Source organism: Platalea leucorodia (assembly GCF_965183815.1).
Source record: "Platalea leucorodia genome assembly, chromosome: 3".
Taxonomy (NCBI): Eukaryota; Metazoa; Chordata; class Aves; order Pelecaniformes; family Threskiornithidae; genus Platalea; species Platalea leucorodia.
The window spans coordinates 12,086,036-12,099,552 of NC_138825.1; the positions used below are offsets into that span (position 1 = coordinate 12,086,036).

General features: G+C 42.6%; 1 protein-coding gene across 6 annotated transcripts in view; it reads right to left on the bottom strand.

Annotated features, from left to right (window-relative positions):
* The window catches only part of COMMD1 (copper metabolism domain containing 1), an 88,281-nt gene that overhangs the window by 33,241 nt on the left and 41,523 nt on the right, over positions 1-13,517 (bottom strand). The gene's annotated exons all lie outside the window — the stretch shown is intronic.

Genomic DNA, 13,517 nt, shown 5'->3' on the forward strand with positions numbered 1-13,517 from the left:
TAATTATGTTTATCTGAACAGCAGAAGATGTGAGCCTTCCTCCCTCAGAGGTGGAGGCTGGGAACATGCCCGGGACCCTGACACCAGGATGAGGGGCTGGGCTGGTTCATGCTCTGAGCACGGCTTCAGGTCAGCAAATGTCCCTAAAGATTTTCAGGTGATCTAGATATGCCATGGTTGAGGAACCACGTGGCATCCTGACATGGGGATGTCATGGGTGGCTACCATGACACCTGCACAAAGCTCTGGTGCAACAGCTGCGGCTGTGGACAACACTTTGGAAAAAACAAGCCCTCTCCCTGGGAAAACATACCCTGCCCCAAAACCTTTTTCAACAACTCATTTGTAAACCATTACAGGCATCAGCATCTTGATAGTTAAGTCGGCAAGAAGTGGCTGGAAACAGCCCCCATCAGATACCGTCGCAGTCCGGCAGGCAAAGCCTTGAAAACTCAAGTGTCTGCAACTGCTGCCCAGCTGGGCAGACCGTGTTGCTCGCAAGGGTTCAGCCTTCTGCACTTTACCAGACAAAAACATCTTTCTTGGGAGATGTGACTTTATAATCAGGCACTCTAACAAGGACTGCAATTCAGTGCCCAGAAAACAATAGAAGACCCGATCCTTCCCACGTGAACAAGCCGAACAGTGATCTAAATAAATAAAGCATAAGGCAAACTAAGTTTCAGCCATCAGGCCCCTGTTTTTCATGTAGCAAAGCCAAAAGGTACTAAATTTAAACACTGAAAATAAAGGAGACACTGTTCCAGTTCTTCTTCATGAGATGGTCTCCCCCACTACTCTTCTTTCACCAGGCACTGAGCAAGCCAACATAAGAGAAGTCAAATTTTGTATGAAAACGTCTTTGCCTGCTAGAAAGAGGAGAGAGACTCCTCTGACCCCCAACTGCACAGCTGCCGTGATGCCAGGGAAAAGGGCTTTGTCTCCCTCCCAGGCTTTGTGCATGCACACACACCATTACACACCTCTGCAAAAAATCACTTTGCAGAGTTAATTTATAAATGTTTTATGCCTGGTGTTGAACTAACGTTATGCAAGCACAAACGCTATGATAAATTACAGCATGTGCGCATGGGACAGAAAGCAGAATATCAAATGACAGAAATAGCCCAGTCTCCTTCATTGTTTATTGCTTTTCTTAATTTTAATTTAAAATGCACTTCAGAGATAAGCACAAAAGACTTTTTTTTTTTCCCAGGTCAGATACAATGAACTTGTCCTGAAAGAATTTAACCTTACTTTTTAGTCCTTCTCCAGAAATTCTCCAGAAACACTACAAAAACAAAGCTTTCCACATGCTGGGAAGAACAGAAACAAACCCAAAGCTTTAAAACCCGGCCACCGTGAACTGCAGCTCTCCCTGTCCCAAAGCCAAACGCTTTGCTCATCCTTGCCGGGCTGCACCGTTCAGCTACTGGCCATCACCTCAACGCCTTTTTCTGGTTTGTGGGTTTGGTTTTTTTTTTTGGCCATGCAAATACACGAAGAGTATGACAACACAGATGTGTGGATTTTTGGAAGGCAACGTTAAATTCAAGGGTATAGCTTCTCCCTCAGCACCTGGGTAGAGGGTCAAACAGCAAAGCTGTGGCAATGTGAGCAGGGGTGAAGACAGGCTTTCCTGCCAGCAGAAACCCTAAACCATGGACTCCTACACTTTATATATAAGCCTGCCCTGTTCGTTAAGTCCTTCCTGAAGAGGCCCCTGGTTGCTGCTGCTCCTAAACCTAGAAGAGACAGAAACTCAGAACTTGGTGATCAGAAACTCCTCAGACGGATCTGCAGCTTCCCATTCACTGCAGATCTTGTGCCAGCAAGCCTTCCACCATGGCTGATAGCACCAAAATGTGAGAATTTGAAATGTCTTTTAAAGTTCGTATCACTTGCACCACAGGATTTGACTAGACATCTCCTTCCACAGAAAGCCCCACAATGAAATCCAGCAAGAGTTTTTCCCTTAACAATTAATTAGCTGATATGTAATTTCAAAGGCAGATATTCTGTATGTACAAATCTCCTAAGAACCAAAAGTACACAGCACTTTTTGTCTGGTTTACTATTAATACAAAATATATTTCTGTGAAGTGATAATAATAAAAAAACCCACCAGTAAACCTTGACTAATATTTAGCTCTTTTTGACTTACGCATTTACTTGTATTTTTTTTAAGGAGGTTTCTGAATCCTGCATATCAGCAGGGCTGCCCTCTGTCATGAAATTCTCTTACCCAAGGAGTGCACAGGCAAACAGACTAAGTCAGGCTAGAAGTTCAAGACACAGAGAGGTCAGCAGGCGTTCCTATGGATTTATCCCTAATGGGAAAACTCCGCAGATAGCGCTGGCTACTTCCTGCTTAGACGGAAAGGAATTAATTTTACTATTGTAGATCATGTTTGAAAGTCGAATAAATGGTTGGGTTTTAGGATACATTGACGTCTTTCAATGAACAGATAAAACAAACTGGGTTTAATTCTGTCTGTCTTCACAGCCATGCTGTCAAATCAAGTCCCTCCTGCTCCAAACACCACACAGTGAGCAATGTGATAAACCACAAGTTCCTACAATTTTACAATATAGAACGCTTGAGTAATTTTCTTAACCCTACGATAAATCTTTCTTAATATAACTGGTATTCACTGTGAAAATATTGATATTAAATTTAAATTATTCCATATTTTTAAGACAGAAAGATATACTTGCTAAAGATTAATAAAGGCAGAATAGTCTCAGGCAAAAAAAAGAAAGAGAAAGGAAAACAGAATTAAAGAGGTTTAATTGTTTTTGTGGAAGCGTTCACATCTTTGGTTGCAAGTTTAGAAAACTACTCAGAACCACACAGGAATATTTCTGTTGGCAACAGCTGATCAATTTGTGGATGAAGATTTTGTTTCATTTAGAGCATTAGAGGAACAAATTCCCTCTTTTTTTTTATAAACAGAAAAGTATTTTTCCATTATTTCTATTACAACTTCTGTAAATGCATAACCTTTATCAGAAAATTGCACTCATCTTGAATTTCCATCTCGTTTTAAAAACTGTCTGAGAAGTCAAAGTGTAAAAGACAAAGTAATACCACTTCAATGCAGGATGAAACAGGACACTTCTCCAGCACCGGAGGGTAACAATCAGCAAACTCCCAGCTTTTATTTAAGGATGATGTTACGGGCACCGCTATTACAATGTCACCGAGATAACATGAGACAAAGAAATACCTCATTAAAATTCCTTTCATAGCACACCCTTCCTTTTGACCCCCTTCTTACCACCAGCAGCAAAAAGACTAAACAGTGTGACCCACCAAAAAGATGCAGGAAAATGCTGCCACGCAAAGCATGAGTGCGTGTGATTTTGGAGGGAGACAAGATCAAGCAGGGGCAGGATGGGAAAAGATGACAAATGGTTGTCTTCACCGAGGATGGACAGTAAACATACATATTATTATCACAAAGAAACTTCTCTTTACTGCATCAGTTGAACTTGGAAGATGGCTTTTTGAGATGCTAGCCAACCAACCAACAGTCTTTTACAAATATTTGCTCAATAAACCACACTGAGGAGTATTCTCACATCAGGTCGAGGTAGCTACGGTGCCTAAGGCAGTCTTCACTGGGCTAAATTTGCCCTCTGAATCAACCCTGCGTCACTCCCTGGAGAAGCCTCTCCCTCCGCTGACTACACAAGGAACCTACAGATACAAGACTGAACACACACAGTTCAGAAGCAATTTTGGCTGCCAAAGATTAGGTAGGGAATGAATCTTCCCAGCTGTCACCTTCTTGGAGGCAGTTGCTTGAATTTTTTGTTTAGTTGTTGGTTTCTTCACTGTTTTTATTCAGACGGCCCATCAGGTCATGTTAATTTTGTATCCCCCTAGAAAAATCTTTTCCAAGGTTATCTCTGGCACCCTGGATACAAGCTCCATGAACCTGTTCCCATTATCAACAAACTTTAGGGAATAGCCAAAAGGTCTGTAAGTGTATCAGGATCCATAACACAGAGGAAAAAAACACATTACTTGCAGATGAAGACTGCTGTCGGTCCAGCCAAGCTGAAGAAGTACTGCCGTGTCTCAGGAGATCAGTGTCCATTAGAAATTTCACTGACATTCTGGCACTGTACTTTGAAAACAACTCCTCTCCTTCAGCTGCTGGCAGAATGGGGAACAAACTAAAACCCAAGCAATTCCATTCATTTCACTATAATTCACATTTTCAAGCCCCTGGGTAGCAGGAAAACAGGCATCCAGTGTAAAGAGGCTACACTAGGGAAGACGAGCACCACACAGAAAAGTTAGCATTTAAGTCCTCATGAAAGTAAATAAACCACTGCAATATTTTCAAAATTCCTGCTGTAACAACACCTCTTTGAGCAACTGATATTGCCAGATTTCAGTTACGTCCTCAGTGAAATACAAGCCATTAGTAAAACAGACCCATAATTCATAACCTAGGGCCTCTTCTCTCTCTCTCTGTACTCTTTTACAAAAACCAAGGACAGCCTTAGGGACGGAGCTTTAGGTGAACAAACAAAAAACCCCAGGGCATTGCCCTGGGAAGCATGACCCCACGTAGGTGTTGCATGTTCTGGCAGACCTCCGCAGGAGGAATGACTCAGCAGGGCTGCCAGCATCTGAAGACTCCTTTATGGGAGCCTATTTTGCTATCAACTCCACATCTATCTCATAATTTTAAATATGAAATGCTCTGTTCTTCATGTTGTATTCAGCACCCTGTAACTTCACCCAACCCAACAAAACGAGGGGGCCAAACTCTACAGATCTTTCTCCCATGGGACTTGTCTAACGCATGGCATCAGCCCCAGGAAAAGCCTGCGAACCCACGACTCTGGTATGCACAAGGGGGGACATAGAAACAGCAGGAGCAAAGGTCTACTTTCACTAATTCTTAGTAGATTTTCTCTGCTGGAGAAGTGTTTTAGCTGATGGTCCACTGTATCTTTCACAAGTTTCTATATTCGGTCAGCTCCATATATTCCTGGCAGCTGATCTTTTTTTCTTAATATATATATCACTCTTAAATTTCTAAATCTAATGATTGCTAATATGACTTAGCTTCACTCTTCTAAGCTCCTCATAAATCTACAGCCAAAGAGGATCCTTTGTGTGAAATTCAATAGAATTACCTTCCTCAAGCCCAGGGGAACAAGCCTGTGGCTTTCTTTTTGAAGGAGGGGGAAAAAAAACCCCACAAACTATTTTGAATCTCGGATCCTGAGATTAGGAAAAAATAACCCTCCCAAAAATCAGTAAAAGGCCCTTTCTACTTTAGATACTGAAAATTAGCCTATGTCAAGCCCACATGACAAGTTATTTAGATATAACAGAGCCAGATTTTCTGTGTTTCAATGCTTATATTCTTAGAGTTCTCCCAAGAGAAAGCTATCCCACTCAACAGATTTATTTTTCTCCCCCCAACTTCCTGGTATACAGTAAGTTAGTTTTTAGTGCTTCTGGCCACTTGGTCCTTATGTGACCCATGGAATAGGAGGAAAAAAGAAAGAATTATGGTATTCTTATGCAGTTTAAGTTCTCATTAGCTTGTTTGTTGACTTTACCAAACTTAACGGCCCCTCAAAATAAATTCTTAGCTTATTTTGTTTGTTGAAAGCAAAGTATGCTTCAGGTCAGGAAGAACCAGTAATTACAGCATCGCTGGTTCAGAGAGAGGATGAAGCCTTCAGAATCACGACCATCATAGCCAGCTTGTGAGCAGCATCACTTGGAGAGTTTCTAGCAGAGCCTCCGTGAGCTACGTAAGGCAGCCAAACAGAGGTCCTCTCCCCCTTTCCAGAAAACCCTCAAGAAACCCAAACCATGTCCCCCTCACCAGCCCCTAAATCCTTGTACAAGCCGCTGATTCCCCTGTGCCAGCACTGGCAATCACGGGAGTCTTCTGTGAGCCAATTCTGTCCACTAACTTGGCCAAAAATCAACCTAGTAAAGCAAGCGAATCTCTTTCTGGGAGAGAAACAGAGCAGTGAAGGGGAGAGGGGACTAAAACCTCTCTTTCAGCTGTGGCAGTCTGTTAGACCCGCTCAAGCATGACGCATAACTTCAATCTTAATCCACGTGGCAAATTTTTCCAGAATAATATTAGCTAAATCATGGTACTAATCACTCTTCTACCCTGTAAGGAGTAGAATACTGTTGTACCTGTAACTCCAACATGATTCTGGAATCACAGGAGGCTTTGCCACACAGGGAAGGAAAATTATACACCCACTGGTCCCACCAGCAATGTCTAAACACAATTCTGGGTTGGTTCTGCTCTCACGCCTGCAGCCATGGCCTTGAGGTCTGTGTGCAATGCATTTTCCCATGTTTTAGAAAATTCTGTTTCAGGTTTCAGAACAAGACCATTAAGAATTGCTTCCTGAATAAATGAAAGGCCATAGAAGTTAGGACAATATTGCGTCGTTTCGTATTTCTGCTTTCAAAGTAGAAGTACAAAAGAGTCCCTTACCAGTGTTCATTTGAAACACACTCCTAGAAGTAGGGATCCATTTGTATTTCAGTGAGCAGCACTTTTACACAGGCAGATGCCCACATCAGAAGCTCTTCTCCTGAAGTTAAAGCAGTACAAAGTAATACAGTGCTGATAAGCACTAAGCAAATAATTAAAAAATGAGTTTCTTCTAAGGTAAATACATTGACATTGCAGTGGGAATTAGATATGCCTGTTGTTTAATCATCTTGGAATCAAAGCAATAAAAAAACCTTGTAAAAATTATTTTACAAGTACATGCAGGCAGTGTGACAGTGTTTAAGATCACCATGGTACCTGATTGCTGTCGCAATGACAGCAACAGCAAGCCAGAAATCTGGAGGTGTTTCAAACAAGATAAGCTCTGAGGCTCCCTTTTAGATTCTTATTTCCTTGGGTGGAAAAAGAAAGGGGAGGCAAGTGCACAAGGAAAAGATATTCTTGGTATTACTCACTGCAAGAGAAGAGACCTTGCAACTTGGGCGGGGGGGGGGGGGAGGGGGGGGGAGGAGATAGTTATCTCCTTTAACACTCAGAAAACCTAGTGATGATGATCCCTGGGGATGAAACAACTCCAGAGTGATGCAGATTACACTAATAAGCAGTTCGGTAGTTTAAAAACAGTATGTACTTCCCTACCCCGTTTTAAACATACTCTTAACCTAGGGATTATTAGAAAGGGGTAGCATCCCATATAGGTTTAAACCACCTGCAACACGATAAATTGAGGAGAAGTAAAATCGTTGGAGAAGAATAAACAGAGGAGAAGTAAAATCTTTGAGGATACAGAAATAGATAATAATAATAAATAAATACAGAACAGCATCTTTGTAAGGTTAGGATTGGGACTGGTCGTTCATAAGCATGACATATGGGACTAACCCATCTCTCTTCCACATCCAGAAAGAACTAAAGAATTTCTCTTTCCCTGCGCTCCTCTGAGGAAGGAGACAAACAGAGCTGTGGACAGGGAAGAGCTACTATGGCAAATATTTAATGCAAACAGTAATTTTGATAATGAACTAGCAAATGGTAAGCGCTGCATTCCCCCTATCTCCGTCCCTAACATGGAAACAACTGTCTGTATCCCAGTCCTGTGCTGGGATACATAAGAATTATTACCCACGTGTGACATTTTTAATATGATAGAAATAAAAAATAAGTTAAGGGGAACATAGATAGCATTGGTACTGTCATAAGTAAAGCAGACCTCTGCATTTATTTCTAGTGACTACTGGATTTCCATTGAAATAACTACATTTCTAGCCTTGCAGGAATCTCAGAAGAAACACTCCCTGGGCATCTCCAGGGCCGCCTCCACCCTAGAAATTTCCCTCAGCGTCAGTAATTGATACTTTGGCTCCAGGCACACCTACCTACAGCAAGTTGGCAGGGGTTCAGCCTTGTGAGTTTAAACAAGTTTCCAAAAAGCATAAAAGTCCACAGGCATGTATGTTTGTGAGGGGGTGAGTTACAAGAGTATCTGACACATTGCAATGACTCAAATCAGAGTGAAAATTTCAGAGATAAATAGGAAGAGGAGACAAAGTGAAAAGCAGCAAAGGCCAGAATAGCCTGTTATGTCCAGATGTTTATGCAAATGGAAGACTGCATATGAAACAAAATGTGCTCAGAATTTATCAGGGGCATAGAGATATGCCATTAGCTTTGTAAAGCATGACTTTTTCTGCCCATGAGCACACAAATATGCTAACTGTACAGCACAGCACTTACTGTGCATGAAGGCAACTTCACTGGTGATGCAACACACCCATAAGACGTACTTTTTCTGTTCAGGTCCTTACACCATCACTTTAATACCCAAAAATACCCTGGAAGCACATGAAAAAGCCCTCCTGCTTATCCAGAAGTATAGATTGTATAGATGAACCACTTTGCTTTGATTCAAAAAGGCCAAATCTTTTCCTCAACATCTGACTCATTGCTTTCCACCTGGTTTGTCTCTAATTAGTACCAGCCAAGTCTAAAGTTAAACATCAGCCTGAGAGATAAAGATGTGTTTGTACAGAGGAGAGAGAAATTACAGACAAAATGCATCTTCATAATTTCAAGTGTAAGAGATTTGAACGTGTTTGTTTTCAGCACAAAAAGTAATGTTCCATCCACTCTGGTGACCCAACCTTTGCCTCCATCAAAAATATCGAGTGTCAAGAGGATGCTGGGCTTTGCATTAACAATGCTTGTGGTGTGAAGTATGTTTACCACTGGGGAAAGGAAAAGGAAAAAAAAAAAAAATCTATTTCCATATGCAACATACAGAGCAAGTCTTCTCTAAATAAATGGACCCATTTGTTCATATATGTCAATCTTCAGTTATCAGAATTTATTTTCAAGTGTCCAACTCTAAAGGTCTAAAGAGGAAGACTTTTGTGCAGGCTACAAACAGATGACAGATGAAGTAGGGGGGTAGGGGGGAAGAGACGATGGCCCTTTGGTTTGCTGATATTTAATGAGACATCTGAAGAATTCATCCAATGCACGCATGATGGATTCTCTTGGTAAATCTATTAAACCCCTTGATGGCATCCTGTTTGAAGCTGAGATTGCCACACGATCCACTAGTCTAAAGGGGAAAAAGCATCAGAAAGAAGAACCAGTGTCCTCACGTACCTTAGAGCCACATGTCAGAGCATTAGTGTGCAGTATTATTTGTACAGTCTGACATACAATTTTAATTGAGAGCAGTTTGCATACCTTCATGGCAACTACAGCTTGCTTAAAATGCAAATATGCTTACTTTTAAGCTGCCCTCTGCCCAATCCCAGCACTATTGCTAATCAAGTCTCCAGGGTAAAAAGCCTGGGTTGTGTTCATGTGTATCTCAACTAGCAAAGCTGATTCTCAGTATAATCATCATGATGAACAAAATTATACAGCTCAGCTACATAAACTTACCACATAAAGCTCATTACTTAGAATACATTAGAACATGTAGGTGCCAAGTAATTCCTATATGCTCCATCATTGTTTTTAAAGCTCTACTTTGGTATTGCAGTTCACTAAATCCACAGAAGAATTATAGACAAGGAGTTTCATGCACAGTTTCAAGTGAAGATTTCACACACTGCTTTAAAAAAAACCAAACCACATACAACCCCAAGAACACAACGTAATCTATTCACAGCTTCCTATAAAAATAATCTTTGCCACAGAGCAAGAAGAATACGTTGTTTCCATAACACAGCACTGGTCTCAGGACAGTGACGTAGAGAGACAGCAAGTGGAGACACCTTGCAAACCCAAACCTTCCCCAGGAGAGCATCTGTACTTTCACATGGTCATGGGCAGCTTTGACCTGGGATGGTTCATGGCCCTCTTTTGTGCTGCACAACTCCAATACAGAAAAAAAAAACCAAACTAGGTTGCTCTGCTGAAACGAAACAAAGAACCAACTTTGAGAGCAAGGAGGAAGCCAAGGGGATGAAAAGAGGGAGGAAAGAGGCAGAGACGCACCCTGAGGGTGTGGGGGCAGAAAGGAAAAGAGAAGAAGCAGAAAGAAACGAAAGCAGAACCAGCAGAGAAAGGCAAAAGGAGAAACAGGAAGACTCAAACGCAGTGAGGAGTACGCTGCTGCTGCTGAGAGGTGACCTGCCTCTCAGGACCTGCTGGAGTCCGAGCCCTCTCTGGGATTCTGGCTCGGGCTCCCACAAGGCAACCCTGCTACAGCCTCCCACTCCCCACTGACCCTTCTCAAGCAGTCCCCTCTTTAGCAGCTAACCCTGGAAATAGTCCCCTGCCTACCAGCAAACCCATTCTAACTGATGGCCTGGCAATCTTCAAGCAATGGCTTATAATTTAGAAAAGCAGCAGAGTATCTCAAAAGCACATCCTGCACGTCGACGTGCCACACATCAAACGGCCTTCTACAGATGTTCCAAAGAAAATGACCTTTCTCCCCGTCAAAGATGACGCTTCCTTGGACAAACACAGCCCAACGCTAGTTGTTTTATAGCATGCTTCCTGCCTAGATTTCCAGCCTTGCAAAATACACACTTTAGCTAAAAAAAGAAAGGCAGCACCTGCCCAGGGTGCACTTCAGTCGCAGCTGGGCAGGCTCTGGTTTCCGAAAGCACAGGTGCATTACACTTATCCTGCTACACCAGTATAGATCAGATTTCTCTGCATGATTGCCTACTCCCTTAGTTAAGCCTGAGATTTACTTTATTGACTAGAGTGCTTACAATATAATCATATGATTACATTTCACTATGTATAAAATGCTATTGCTTCATGCAATATTCTTCCAAATTTGGAAGAAGGAAGATGTTAAGTAAAGGATGAGGCTGGATAGTACATAACACTCACATGGAGCACAAGTCTGGGCAAACCACTTCAGGTAAAAGGCAGCATTCAACTTAGGTTCTAACAACGGGGAAAGAAGAGAGAAGCACTAAAAGCCATTTCCCCGATTTTGGATGGGGAGGTATTAATATTCTGCTCCAATATACCTCCATCTCAGATTTTCTTTGGCTGGAAGAATCCCACCAATATTTTCTTCAGTGGCTTATGAATATCATGAGTGTTCTGCCTTTATTTGCATACAGCCATTAAGTAAACTTATTTGCCCACAGGTAAATGTTCTTGTGTGCACACTGGAGGTCCAAGCCAGGATTTTCTGCATGCATAATCTTAAGAAACTCTTTCTGACCCCATTCTTAAAAATTATATTCAAGAACACGAGCACTACAATGCAAAATTATCAAAATACAGAAAAATGTCAGAATTACAGTTGCCAGGCAACCTTAAATAACCTTCTGTCCTTTTGCATATGCGCTGTAACGCAGGTTGCCATAATGAGATCCAATACTATTTTTTTTTCCAGCCAAACTCCGTCGCAGGCAGTGCCCAGGCAATGAATGAGGGCTGTGTAGCGAAGCAAGCTGTGGTCTGTGGGCTGCCCAGGCTCACTTGCATTGCAGAAGCTGGAAGGTGCGGAGTGAAGCAGATGGGGAACTGCAGAAAGAGAAAGGATTTTACGGTTAAAGCAGCTGAATGATAGCCTGGAGAACTGGGCTGTGCCTTTACAGGAAAGCCCCTGAAATGGCAGGCAAGTCACGGCAACAACGGTTTTCCAGGTGGTCACTCACTGTGCGTTCCCTGTTTTCTCTGGGCTCAGTCTGAGGCACCTGGAGCCTGGTTTGCAGAATGACTGATGTCCGGCACAGCTATGGGTTCACAATCAGAAATGTATGCTGGCTATACCACCAAGGCTCAGCACTCTGGGAACTCAGGTTGAGGGCTTTTCAAGCTGGGCACCAAAATCAGTGGAAATCTTTGCATTTATGTTCTCCGCCCTCAGACTGTACCTTTGAAATGGGAATTATAATACCATCATAACTGATTATAACTTTATTTATGGGATTTTTATGGCAGTAAGATGGCTTGCATAGAAGCCTCCAAAATAATAAATACTATTAAAATAAACAATGAAGACATTCATAATTTCATGTTCAATGCACGCTGAAAACAAATGTTAAATAAATAAAGAGAGAATGAATGAAGAAGACAAACTACTTAGCAGCACCCTTTCAACAAGCCCCTTATTATTCTGGGCAGTGAATGAAACAGAGACTATGTGGGAGAGAAAACAAACACACAACCAAAGCCAAGCAAAGGGCATAAAAGAAAGGAGGGTGCAGAGGAGCCGCACTTAAGCAGGGAATGGTGCCAAATGGGGAAGGCAGTGAGACGGCAAAGGGAGAGCCCTGGTGACAAGTCCCTGCCCGAAGGAGAAAGCCCCATCCTCCGAGTGGAGGGAGGGTTGTTGGACACTGCTGTCACTTCTTAGGATGAGAGATCATGAGCCAGGCTGACCCAGAGCACAGCAAGCATTGGAAGTCATGTGCAAATTCCTGGCCGACAGCAAATTTCTCACATCCCATTTGCACATAAAAGCATTTGCAATACTCAGCCCTCTGGCCTGGCGCTCTGCTTGCTGCTCCAAGGGAAAGGTATGAGTTGAAATCTCTCCTGGGAGGCTGAAGAGCTTGTGGACAGCTCTGCATGTTGTCATGCAAACGGGGAGTTGCAAGGAACACGCAAGAAGGGGCAGAAGGAACGAGGTTGTGTCGCAGGCTTGGAGCACAGCATCACACCTCTGACAACTCCTTCCAAAAATCCTCTTCCAAAAGGCAATGGCTGAGAAAAGCAACATCCAAAGCTCTTTGAAATAAAGTACTGTCCATGCAGAACAAAAGTCAATGGTTTAGAGTAAAATACAAAGATTTGCCGAACACAGTTTTCTTACGAGGCAGCTTCTGCACAAGGATCATGGCAAGCCAACATCCCCCAGACAACCCCAAGGCCACTGGGACATGGCAGCACCATCCAACCCCACAAGTCCCTCAGCTAAGCTCTCCTCCAGCAGCCCTGGGGAACAGTCTCCTTCAGAGGTGAGGGAGCCTTTTTGATCTCCAAGCTCTGTGCCTAGAAAAACAAGCCTCTCTTTTTTTTCTCCCCCCGCCCCAACAGAGAAGCTTCAGGTCCTTGAAACTGATCCATTTGTCCACTGTCTTTCAAATCCTTGCCCTCAGCCGGGGGTATTGTCTTTCTTCTGTTTATTCTGCCCTAGCATCCACTAATCTTGACTCTTTGTCTGCAGAGGAAAGCGTTATGACCCAAAGTGGCTCGATCACACATCATATCCAGATCACGATGATATTTCAGTGCTCTTGGATCACTGCTTATCAGCACCATAACTGTCACGCATTGCATTTGGCATGTTTAAACCTGTAAGTACTTCTGCTCTGCAAACTTAACCCTTGTTTAATATGACTCAAAAGAAAGAAACACACATTTAAAGAGAGTTTCTTTATCCTTTCATTTATACCTTGCATTAATTTTACCCTGAGAGTTTCACTTTAATGCAAATGCAGGTCTCTGTCACCCAGCAGCCTGCACTTCTTTGGCTGACAGAATTTAATGACATTCAGTCGACTGCTCTTCCCCTGGTATAAATGGAGGAGCTGCCTTTCT